The sequence below is a fragment of the Gigantopelta aegis genome, chromosome 4 (assembly GCF_016097555.1).
Source record: "Gigantopelta aegis isolate Gae_Host chromosome 4, Gae_host_genome, whole genome shotgun sequence".
Taxonomy (NCBI): Eukaryota; Metazoa; Mollusca; class Gastropoda; order Neomphalida; family Peltospiridae; genus Gigantopelta; species Gigantopelta aegis.
Genome location: NC_054702.1, coordinates 85,224,900 through 85,238,091, shown reverse-complemented (window position 1 = coordinate 85,238,091; position 13,192 = coordinate 85,224,900).

Here is a 13,192-nt window from a genome sequence, read left to right as displayed (position 1 = left end):
TCTCTGTGTGTGTGTGAAATTTAAATATGTCGTTGCTTATATATTGCCTAATGTGAACCGAAATGTGTTTGTTAGTAAATAATCTTTTTACTTAAACATTCACTTTACCTAGTATTCCTACAATAACAGAAGACATCAGCAGGTTTATAGTTAAACTATGAAGTGCTCACGGACTTTCGGAAGATGTCAGTTATATATTAATTTGCTTTTCAACGGATAGAGGATAGATAATAGTACGCAATACTCCACCCCGCTTCCGACTCCTGTATAATAGTAATACAGGCCTACTTTAAAAAGATATTTTAATTTGTTAAAATTAACAACGTTTATGTGTCAAACCTATGAAATGTATAACAACTTTAGGGAATCGTATTAAAATACAGTATGACTGTGAATTCGACAGCATTTTCTTCACGAAATATGCATGAATACAGAATACTCTTATAATCACAGTTAGTACTATACTGGCATTTGAAACGGTCGCAAGTGTTTACCATGTGATACGATCGATGATGTAACGTGATGTCAGGCAATTAGTTACGTGATTCTGGTGTCGCATTTAAAATAAATTAATACAATTAACTACAATAATAATAATGATCACCTCATTTCTCTCTCGTGCCAAATAATGGATGACAAATTCCCGCCATATGTCTTCCTCTGACACTGCCTTGTAACCAATCGTCGGTCTCGGAAGTCATGTCGGGTTAAATGTGGTTTTAATAGGAAAACAACAAACTCATTATGACCGAGCTACCGGAGCGTTACGAGATTCAACAGAATACCAAATCGTACCTGGTTGCCCCTGCCAATTAAAAAAAAACCCAGTTTAAAAACCAAAATGTGTCATTTTCAGTTTAAATTTGTCTTCTTTCTTTTGTCTCCCTGGCGTAGCCAGGACTTTTATACTGCGGGGCTCCAACATTGGAAAGGGTAGGTTACATGTGTTATGGTGCCACAGGCAAATTGGGACGATGTTCCAAAAAAAATAGATGAGATTGCACCCATGCACCCCTGCCGTACCCCCCCCCCCCCCTCCCCTCCTACACACACTCGGCTACCCTATTGTTTTGTCTAGATGGAGTGGAAAAAACCTTCAATTGAAGTTCTTTCCTGGGGTTTTTTACTGCCTTCCCCACCGCCAATTATTTTAGGCAAGGATTTTGGGTTGGGTTTTTTTATATGACACAAGACCATTCCGTTGGGATTCAGTGTTAATCGACTACTCCCTGGAATAATACAATTTAGTTTTTAATAATATTCAAGAGATGGATTTATTTACGTCTTCTTGATGTTACCAGAAAGCGAAACCCTCCTTTAAATATTGTGGCTGGATGGTGGAAACTTCAAAACTAATGTCTACGATCCCCATTAAGTTTCACTACGTCGCCAGGTTAGGATATTTAAAATGTTTAAAACTGCGGTTATGCTAAATACATGTATATACTTTCTTTGATAAATTGGCGACCACACATTGTAGAAGTATCATTCTTGTGTCGAAAACGATTAACATAATATTAATAATGTTTGATAACGCATGCTCTTAAATTGTGTAAACTGATAGTATTTTGGGCCAGAGGCCTTTTACTGAATAAACTGTTTGTCTGTTTGTCTGTCTGTCTGTTTGATAAGAGATCAGAATCAAACGAATAAAGTTTTCCTACAAAGAAAACTCTTTTCAACAAGTGAAAATTAAATCAGGATAATTATGCACAGTCATCAAATGCACTGTTATTAGCGGTGCAATGCTTATGTCATGAGCTATAAAACTAGTTAGTGCTTAGTTTGTATTCCACTTCCGGCACCAACCCGGAGCAGTGCACAACTTATTAATGTGTAAAAGCGCTGTATACAATCATGGCTTGTTCTAACCTCCACCCAAACCTCCACCCCAAGTAATTGCTAACCTGTGTACTAGACAGAACACCTTGATTTCATTTGTTTGACACCCAATAGCCGATGTATTTTTCGTACTGGGGTGTCGTTAAACATCTATTCTATTGATTTAAAATTTGAAAATTTCATTTGACCTTATTTCCGTGCTTATATCCGCTGTCCAGGGCACACACCTCAGTTATCTGGGCTGTTTGTCCAGGACAGTGGGTTAGTTGTTAGTTGTTAGTGGTTAGTGGGAGAGAAGAGGATTGGAGCCGGTACCGGGCTGCGAACCCAATACCTACCAGCTTAATGTCTGATGGCTTAACCACGACATACATCGAGTCCGGTAAAAAAAAAAACCCCCACCCACCTTGATTACTGATGTGCACAGATCGGCGCATTTATACTTACATATTTATCAAGCGTTACTAATAAAAGAAAGACATATACATATATATGCATAACTATTTAAATTGTAGCATTAATACAAAACACAATAACGTTAAAGTTTGTTTTGTTTAACAACACCACTAGAGCATTTTGATTTATTAATCATCGGCTATTGGATGTCAAACATATGGTAATTTTGACATATAGTTTTAGAGAGGAAACCCGTTACATTTTTCCATTAGTAGCAAGGGATCTTTTATATGCACTACCCCACAGACAGGATAGCACATACCACGGCCTTTGATATATCAGTCGTGGTGCACTGGCTGGAACGAGAAAACACAATAAAGTGATATTGTGCAAAATTTCAATCTTCGGTAATACATATTTTTTCCCGCTATTTAACTTCAAAAAGGTTGAGGTTTATAAAAAAATATCATCTGATAAATATGATATGAACGTCTTGTGCCATTTAAGTTTAAACTGAATAATCCAGCAACATCATCAACCTTAACTTAAAACATTCACCACATTAAAGCCAACAATGACTACCAATAAGAGACTATTCTAATATGAATGACCGTCACTCTGATACCGCCATTGATTGCCATACACGTGGAAGGTATAAGAAAATATCGCAGTACTTGACATACACATACGACTGTTTTAAAGAAAACCCCTCAATATTGTAATTATTTGTTTTTACGGAAGGAAAATTGATATATCTCACACACATGTATCTGAGGTAACAGCTGATCTCTGAATTCACAAGAATGTAGCTGAGTTCAATGTTAGAACGCTAGTCTGATGTATGATGGGTTGCAAAATCGATCCACTCAATGGAATCTGTCGATTTTCCCCCTTTCCTAACTATAGCCTTTATTATCATCGTGTCTGGGGTCAGGTACTCTTTGATCGCTAAAGGTCCACACACTGCCACCGCAAGTCCAAGTTCTGGTAAATCTATGGAAGGTTCTTATAAAATATTCCTTTCCACTTTCTGGAATAGCATGTGTGGCAACAATGGGTTTCCTCTTTCTCTGTCAGAGAGAAGTAATATAATTGTAGTGGCCCAATAACACCTCCCGATTAATCCCTGTACTTATTTAGGGTCAGAGCGAATACTAGCCAGGATGCAAACCTATCACCCAGCAGACTTAAACTCGATGACTTAAAGGGACATTCCTGAGTTTGCTGCAATTTTAAAGATATTATCGACTAACAGAGACTTTTTGACGATTGTAATTACATATCAAATATATTTTCTGCATAAAATATTGGTGGTTGTCATGGGCGTCATTTGCAAGGAAAAAGTGGGGGGGGGGGGGGACAATTGGGTTCTAACAATATTTCGTGCGACTAATCGCGAGCGCCCTAGGCGTGAAGCGACTCTAGGGGGGTCTGGGGGCTGGTCCCCCCCCCCCCAGAAAATTTTGAAAAATGAAGGTCATTGTGGCTGTCTGAGAACATTATTTAGAGTAAAGTGGGGGGGGGGACATCAGATATTCTGTCCCCCCCACTGCTAAAAGTGGGGGGGGGGGGCATGTCCCCCCTGTCCCCCACCAAATGACGCCCATGGTGGTTGTATATTGAACGTGTTTCTGATCGTTCTAATATTTGTACTTTGTAATTTTATTTCCTAAAAAATATTTTTTCGTACGTATGAAATTATTTGAAGACAAAATCCAGTTTGGGCTTCTTACAAATATTAAGACGACCAGAAACACATTGAATATACAGACACTGATATTCTAAACAAGAAAATATATTTAATATGTAAGTTTAATCGTAGAAATATTTTATTAGTCGGAAACATCTTACAATGCAGCAAACTCGGGAATGTCCCTTTAATAACTGCGCCATCTGGTCTGGTCTTAGGGTTTAACGTGCACATTCAGAGCAAGCTGTTGTAGTGCACGCCTGCCATGGGTGCAGGTTTCCACTTACGCCGGCTCCTTCGTCCAGGACTGGAAAGGGGTTGGGGTGGGTGGGAGAAGGGAGGCATTTGTGGTACTATTGAATTTTGAATGTCCCGTAGGATTAATTGCAATTTTCATGAGGTAATTTAACGCACCATCAAAATATAACCGTGTTTTTACATTTGTTGATTATGACGACGGCTACTCCCCTAGTGATTGTATGTGCTGATGCTGTCGTATTTTTCTCCAAATCAAATTAATGCAAGGGCGTCGTCGGGGGGGGGGGGGGGGGGGGGGTGTGTCAGGGGTTTCGTACGACCCCCCCCCCCCCCCCTTTTTGAGCCAGCATGATTTTTTAAAACCAGAAATGGCAAAAATCTAACATTATTTTTGCACATATCTCGATTTGTGATTTGTATAGGTTAAATTTCGGTCATCAAATAGTTGAATGACTTTTTCTGTTTTATATTGCATTTTGTAATATAATGTACCATTTCCATGTCAAATACTGATCTGTATCCTGAATAAATTGCCTAAAATACCTTAGCAAATGAGCTGTAAATTGCCTTCCAAAACACACTAGAATGCAGCATTTGGCTGCTAGAAAAAAAAAAAAAATTGTGGGGTGTGGGGTGTGGTGGGAATATGCCCCCGGACCCTCCTAGCAGCTTCGGCTGCGAAGCAGCCTCAATTATTTTCGACCCCATTCCCTTCTGAAAAGCTGGCAACGCCCCTGTTAAATGGGAATTATTGTAGTTTTTTAGTTATGGTATTTTACGTCGAATCTAATTCTAAATATAAAACATGACTAATACAGTCTTTATAAGAATTAAGAATTTTAGAGTATACCCAAAATGTTTAGGGAGTTGCAGAGTTTTCGATTTCGACCCGTGACCAATTGCAGCCAACACAGCAGGTCTTCATGGTATGAAATCTCCGAAAAACTGAGGGTGGAGGGAAAGACGAACATATTACACAACATGCACCAACTCACACATGTAGAAGCAGGTGTTTCTTTTATAGCATAGACTCAATTTCCTCTCGTCATTTTAAACATTGTACATATGTAGATCACAAACACAAGAATCAAAGCTTATGGAAACAATCGCATTTTATTCCTGATTATCTGCTGGAAGCATTTACACCGCATGCATATAAATACGTTTTAAAAAACCTCAAACCCCACATTTTATCAATAAAAAAAATAATGCAATCATTAAATCATTTCAGAGATGGTTTTAATGGGGCGCGATCATAGGCCATTAATTGCTGCATTCTCCGTGATATCACTGGCCCGTGACAGTGGATTTACACCCAAGTAATGTTTGTTTACTGCTCGTGCTGGTTGTCGTACATTTCCAGTGTGTGTTAATAAACACGGTGAGTGCATTATCATTCTGACACAAACGCGGCCATGTGATATTATCAACGTATATTATAAACACAAGCCAGCTGACACGACGTGGGTAATGCAGTGGGTGGCATAAGCACCAGATATCTCGATCACAGCCATAGTTAACAATTGCTAAACAGTTATTCCAGGGGAAATGTTACACTTGTTGCGACCAGGTTGGTTGAAAACATAAACGAGGGGGCGGCAACTGCCCCCCCCCTAGTGCTGGAGGAAAACCTCAAATTCGGGCAAAAATTATACAAATATTTGGGGAAAATGTGCTAACCTGATACCTTTTTGCGATGTATTTCCATCATTCTTTCCTCAAAATTAGTTGTAATCCATGTAAAAATGCGTAGTGATTCATTTGCATTTGTATATAGTAACCGGCCTCGGTGGCGTCGTGGTTAGCCATCGGTCTACAGGCTGGTAGGTACTGGGTTCGGATCCCAGTCGAGGCATGGGGTTTTTAATCCAGATACCGACTCTAAACCCTGAGTGAGTGCTCCGCAAGGCTCAGTGGGTAGGTGTAAACCACTTGCACCGACCAGTGATCCATAACTGGTTCAACAAAGGCCATGGTTTATGCTATCCTGCCTGTGGGAAGCGCAAATAAAAGATCCCTTTGCTGCCTGTCGTAAAAGAGTAGCCTATGTGGCGACAGCGGGTTTCCTCTCCAAATCTGTGTGGTCCTTAACCATATGTCTGACGCCATATAACCGTAAATAAAATCTGTCGAATGCGTCGTTAAATAAAACATTTCTTTCTTTCTTTGTATATAGTAATGCTAATATGAGTAAATGTTGCTATCCAGATTCGGGCATTTTGGTAAAATTCGGGGAAAAGCCAGCCTGCCCCCCACACCCAAGTACAAAATGGGAGACCGTACGCCTATGGTTGAAAATCGACATTTTCATAAATTAATTATTTAGTCTTAAAGTAACAACTGTCAGGCCATTCATGTAAAATATGATAAATATAAATCGGCAACGGACTGCATGGGCACTAGTTTTCAAAAGTGATATTAGAAATTAAAACATACACCGTAACAGAAAAACCCGACATGAGAAGCTATTTTAAACTAATTTTATTTAAAATTGAAAAACATAAATATTTACTTTATTATAAAAAGGAGAATTATCTTGTATTTATTTAATAGTAATTTTAAATTTTACAAAATAGACCTCAGCGTAGCCTGTACATTTAATAATTTGTATTACTACATTTTACTTGGAACCAGTTTACTAAAATATACAATACGACTAATTTGACTAATTAATAATAAATTTAGCAATGACATTATATCTATATTATATATACTCTGAACTGAATATTTTATAATTAAAATAAAATAACTTCAAAAACATGAATTGCAATTATGTGTTTTGTTAAGAATTCACGGAGTTATTAATGGAGCCAAAATATTATTGAAATCTGAAGAACATAATTATGCATATTATAACCGTGATTATTTTGAACCATTGGGTTTTGTATAACCGAGTGGTTTAACAATCTGGTTTTAGGACTACTACTTTGCTTTGGAGCTAATTCTGAGTGATATAACTAAGGCGCAAATAGGAGTCAACCTAAAAACAAGAACAAGATATGAGTCACTGTGGGTCCACCATTTATTTCTCAGTCAGATGTGTCTAGATCTGAGCTATACCCAATTAATATGGGACCCGACTCAATTCGGTTACGTATGCATCTAAGTGGATATTTGATTGTTATAGGTTTTAATTGCATACTATTTCTTTATGCCGTAATAATATTGTTAAATCAATTAATATCGCTGTTTAATGTTTATATTCGTGACAACTCTTAAATCATCATAGATAATATGTTAGTTTAAAATGTCTATAGTTTACTAAGACTGTTTGCACGTACTTTCTAATATTATAGGTAACACATAAAATAAAACAGTTGCGAGAACAAATCCGCAGAAACGAAATTTACCAACAGGTTATCTTTTTATGTAATCTCCGATGCCAGTTTCGTTATGGAAGTTCACCCTATTTTTGGATTTTTTTTTAAATACCTGGGGCCTAATTCACAAAGTTCTCTGCTAGACAACAAAGCATCCTCTTTGCAAGTCGTTTAGCATTGCACTGCGAGATCGCAACGTTGCGAGTCTTTAGTGAATTAGGCCCCTGGGATCTATTACTAGTTTAATGAGAATGCAGTTTTCATATTTATTGAAAGAAGTAAACAGTACTGTAAATCCGTCATATTTTGATACATTATTATAGATAAAATATTGTTTAGATTGTAAAACAGTTACGGAAATTGTTTAAATCTGATATATCATATGTAGTGTTGAGCAAATAGAGTATAATATTATTAAAGAGTCTTGAATTGTATTACATTACTAATGAATATTTGGAACTGACATTGCCATGTTTGATTGAAGTAGTTTGTATATTATATATCTTATTTCTGATATAGCAAATTTCCGTTATGGAATTATTTCAATTCTGGTGAGGTCATTGACAAAACAATGTTCATGTTGGAATATTTGCCAGATCATTCAATTTAACTTAAAGGGACATTCCTGAGTTTGCTGCAATTTTAAAGATGTTATCGACTAACAGACACTTTTTAACTATTGTAATTACATATCAAATATATTTTTCTGCATAAAATATTAGTGGCTGTATATTAAACGTATTTCTGATCGTTCTAATATTTGTACTACGTTAAATTTCATTTTATTTCCTAAAAATATTTTTTCGTACGTAAAAAATGATTTGAAGAGAAAATCCAGTTTGGGCTTCTTTCAAATATTAAGAAGACCAGAAACACATTGAATATATAGACACTGATATTGTAAACAAGAAAATATATTTAATATGTAAGTTTAATTGTAGAAATATTTTATTAGTCGGAAACATCTTACAATGCAGCAAACTCGGGAATGTCCCTTTAAATTGTCTCGGTTAACGGCATTGGTATCGGACTATATCTCTTGGTGAGACGTCAGTGTAATGCTTGCAGTTAGGTACAGACAACGTGCACGCCGCTAGCTCTTCCTATGAGCCATATTACACAAGTTTCTATAAATACGTCATTCTTAAATGTACTTTAATTATGATTTTATCCACAAATTCTTGAGAAAAAAAAATATCTAATGGTTATCCTCCGTACGTTTTTGAAAAAGGCATTCCGTGCATTTTGCATGTTAACACCCCCAAATGTAATGAGTACTGGGGTTTTATTTAAATTGTTTAAATATGTCAAACTCGGATCGCCAAGTTTTTATTATAATTATTATAAAGATAATAGTGGGTTTTCGTATATAATCGTGACGCGATCACGTTACACAAGCGTGTTTTATTCGGTACACGTATATCACAAGATGTAACCCCAGTCACAGGCTAACACGTAAAGTTATATTGGTTGTGGCACTTTCATTACAATCTTGGCCAATCTGAGGGCAATAGCACGGGATGAGAAGGTCCACGAATCGTCAACAATGTAAATATATCGAGTTTATCACTGTATACGAGTCGTTTAATACGATTCAGCTCAGATAGGCCGGCTGGTTTATGGTCTCACTTAAAAACTTTTGTTGACTATCTGGCCAGAACATCTGGGAGACACGTTGGTTTTTATCGCCTGTAAGAAGACCGCGGGTCAAAGGTCGACAGATTCCGAAGACTGTCACAGAAACGTAACCGCGGTGGTCGACAACACCTGCAGAGAGAAATTTTAGATCTGACCATACTGTCAGTTATTCTGTAATTCAGGAATGTGATTTTTCAACTTTGACACACACACACACACTGATTTTTCAACTTTGACACACACACACACACACACACACACACACACACACACACACACACACACACACACACACACACACACACATAAATTGGATTTAATCTGAAATGCTAAAAAAAAATTACCTTTAATTAAGTATGGTATAATTTTAAAAACAAATGGGGAAAAAGAACACCCCTCAAAAGAACAAAACAAAAAACAAACAAAACACAACAACCGAACTACATAATCGCTCACGGTCAGTTGAAAATTAATTAATTAATTTACATACTATACGTTCATACACGCATCCTTTTTCCATCCACGGAGCGTGATGTACCTATAGTGTTAAAGTAATCATAAGTCTTGGAAATTGCGAGAACGATTGTTTCGTTCGCGCGTTGTAAAGGGAGTACTAACAAGACAAAAGTCGCAAATAATAATTAGTATTTTAATAAAATATCTAAACCTAAGTATTTGAGGAATTTGAATGTTTTTTTTGGGGTTTTTTTTTTTTAATTTTTTTTTTTTGGGGTTTTTTTTTTTAATTGTTGAAACCAGCAGATAAGAATTCGAGGAATTGCATGTATATATATTCTAAACTTTCTGCTTGGTCTTGCTGAGGAGAAAAAGAACAGGGGCTTGACCCCAAATAAATATCCCTGAACTGAAAGATCGACGTAAGAGGAGTATTAAGGGCTGGACGAATAACTCCCGAAACGGAGAGAAGCACCGAAGCACACACTTCCTTCATGGGTCCTGATACTTTTAAACTCTTGGCCTAATCGTTGCCATCTTGTCATAATTATTATCCCTTGACACCAAAAGCAAGGGTGGTCTTCATAAAACATATTCTTCATAAATCTGCACGACATTCCGTGCACTCATTATCTCCCAGTTGTCTCGGCTTTCTCCGTGTGTTATGTCATTAAAACGGAAATAATTTCTGATAAGCCCAGCTTATTCATTCCGCGTGCACCGTGGAACACCGCACGTAGAACTGTGGGGCTCAAGCTAGCATGGACGACATGGAAACCAATTAGGGTTATAATAAATTTCTCTTGAGCATCATTGCAATGGACCAAGTATAACTGTTCTGCCATTTCCCACCATATTTATAACACATGACAAACATTTAACCGAAGTCCTTAAAGGACGGTTCTGATTTAAATTATATATCCACTATGTTGTCCTTTGCATCACGTATTTTTAAGACCAATTTCTTATATCCATGGCATATAAAGATTTTTTGATGACACTGATCAGATTTCCTCTTTTATCTCTGAAATAGTTGTTAATTTTATTTTGTCTCGAACTTGTTAACTAAAGTCCTGGAAAAACTGACACTGTAGAATATTGTAATAGAATATTAAAACAACGAATACCCGTTGGTGAAAGTTAAGTGTTTTGGGTTTCTTTCTTATGATTATGAACTGGATTCAATTACGGTGCAAGAAACTATTTACCGATTTTGTTCCAATATTTATGTACAAGTGTCAAATCACATGAGACCAGCGATGCTTTGTGTCAATCATCATGGGCAACAGTACAAAACCAGATCATACCACTGTATTTATTAAACATTGATTACTCAATGCTTCAAACCCAGATGATAATTGAATATGATGAGCTCAGTTGATCATATGAGATTACTTAGTTCCATATGATTTATGCACTATCAAATATTTGGTTTCATGTACTTACATGAAGGAATTATATATTTATTAGACACCTAAAATGTTACTTCCATCAATCAAAGTCATTGTAAATATGATTGGAATGCATGCAGCTATTGTGAAGTCTTGCACAGTGAAAGAAAGAAAGAAATGTTTTATTTAACGATGCACTCAACACATTTTATTTATGGTTATATGGCGTCAGACATATGGTTAAGGACCACACAGATTTTGAGAGGAAACCCGCTGTGGCCACTACATGGGCTACTCTTTCCGATTAGCAGCAAGGGATCTTTTATTTCGCTTCCCACAGGCAGGATAGCACAAACCATGGCCTTTGTTGAACCAGTTACAGATCACTGGTCGGTGCAAGTGGTTTACACCTACCCATTGAGCCTTGCGGAGAACTCGCTCAGGGTTTGGAGTCGGTATCTGGATTAACAATCCCATGCCTCGACTGGGATCCGAACCCAGTACCTGCCAGCCTGTAGACCGATGGCCTAACCCCATACAAACTGTATATATGTGTGGTCATTTGAGATTTGAGTCTAGTCTCTTAAATTCTATAGGCATAGTGTGTATGTGTATAATAAATGAATGAATGAATGTTTAACGACACCCCAGCATGAAAAATACATCGGCTATTGGGTGTCAAACTATGGTAATTGCATCAATGATATGAAGATCAATATCAATATAAAAAATTAAAAATTTCAAATAAAACACTAAAGAACTGTAAAAAATATATAAATCACAGGTAAATTTAAAATTTGGCATAAAATTCACCATCTCTTAAAAATTTCAACACAAGTTCAAAATGGAATCGAAATGATTCCATCACACTTCTATATTAGTGTTTCAGATGATTGCTAACATGGGCCATTTATACGGACTCATTCATTTATCTTGAACAAGGATCCTCCACCTCAGTGTGAGCACTGTCATTGTACTCTGACCAGTTGTCAGATTTTGGTGGAATGCATGACATGACCATTTCTACCTTCTTGCACTGGCTATAGGACTGCCACTCTGCCAGGAAATCTTGTCAAGTTAAAAGATAAATTGATTAATAGTATAATAAAAAGAAAGAAATGTTTTATTTAAAAATGCACTCAACACATTTTATTTACGGTTATATGGCGTCAGACATATGGTTAAGGACCACACAGATTTTTGAGAGGAAACCTGCTGTCGCCACTACATGGGCTACTCTTCCGATTAGCAGCAAGGGATCTTTTATTTGCACTTCCCACAGGCAGGATAGCACAAACCATGGCCTTTGTTGAACCAGTTATGGATCACTGATCGGTGCAAGTGGTTTACACCTACCCATTGAGCCTTACGGAGCACTCACTCAGGGTTTGGAGTCGGTATCTGGATTAAAAATCCCATGCCTCGACTGGGATCCGAACCCAGTACCTACTAGCCTGTAGACCGATGGCCTGCCACGACACCGGTAATAGTATAATAAAGTTAGTTTGTTTTGTTTGAGGACACCACTAGAGCACATTGATTTATTAATCATTGGCTATTGGATGTCAATTTGTTATTTTTTGACATATAGTCAAAGATAGGAAACTCTCTTCCTTTTTTCATTAGTAGCAAGGGATCCTTTATAGGGGTGACTATTGTGGTCAGTTTTACTATTGCAATAGTTAAAATACTATTGTGATAGTATTGTAATAGTGATAGTACTATTGCAATAGTATTGTAAGTTCTTAAATTGCTTGATAATAATATGAATAGATATTTCGCAAAACTATTTACCTCAGTCTTCAAATATGTGTGCGTGTGTTGGTTTATGTTTATGTGCATTTGTACATGTGAATGTACGTGTGTATGTATGTACGTATGTCTGTGTTTGTACTTAATTATTTGTAATAATGTCACTAGGTAGTGAAATCATCCGTTGGTCGTAGACTATATTATTGGACTATGCATACTATCAAAACTATCGATAGCTGAGCAAACAATTGCAATAGTTATCGATAGCTGAATTAACTATCAATGCATTGCTATCGAGGAAATGACTATCGCAACATATCGATAGTTCAATGTATTGTTACACCAGTAATCTTTTATATGCACCATCCCACAGACAGGATTGCACATACCATGGTATAGCAATTGTGGAGCACTAACTGAGACGAGAAATAGCCCAATGGGTCCACTAA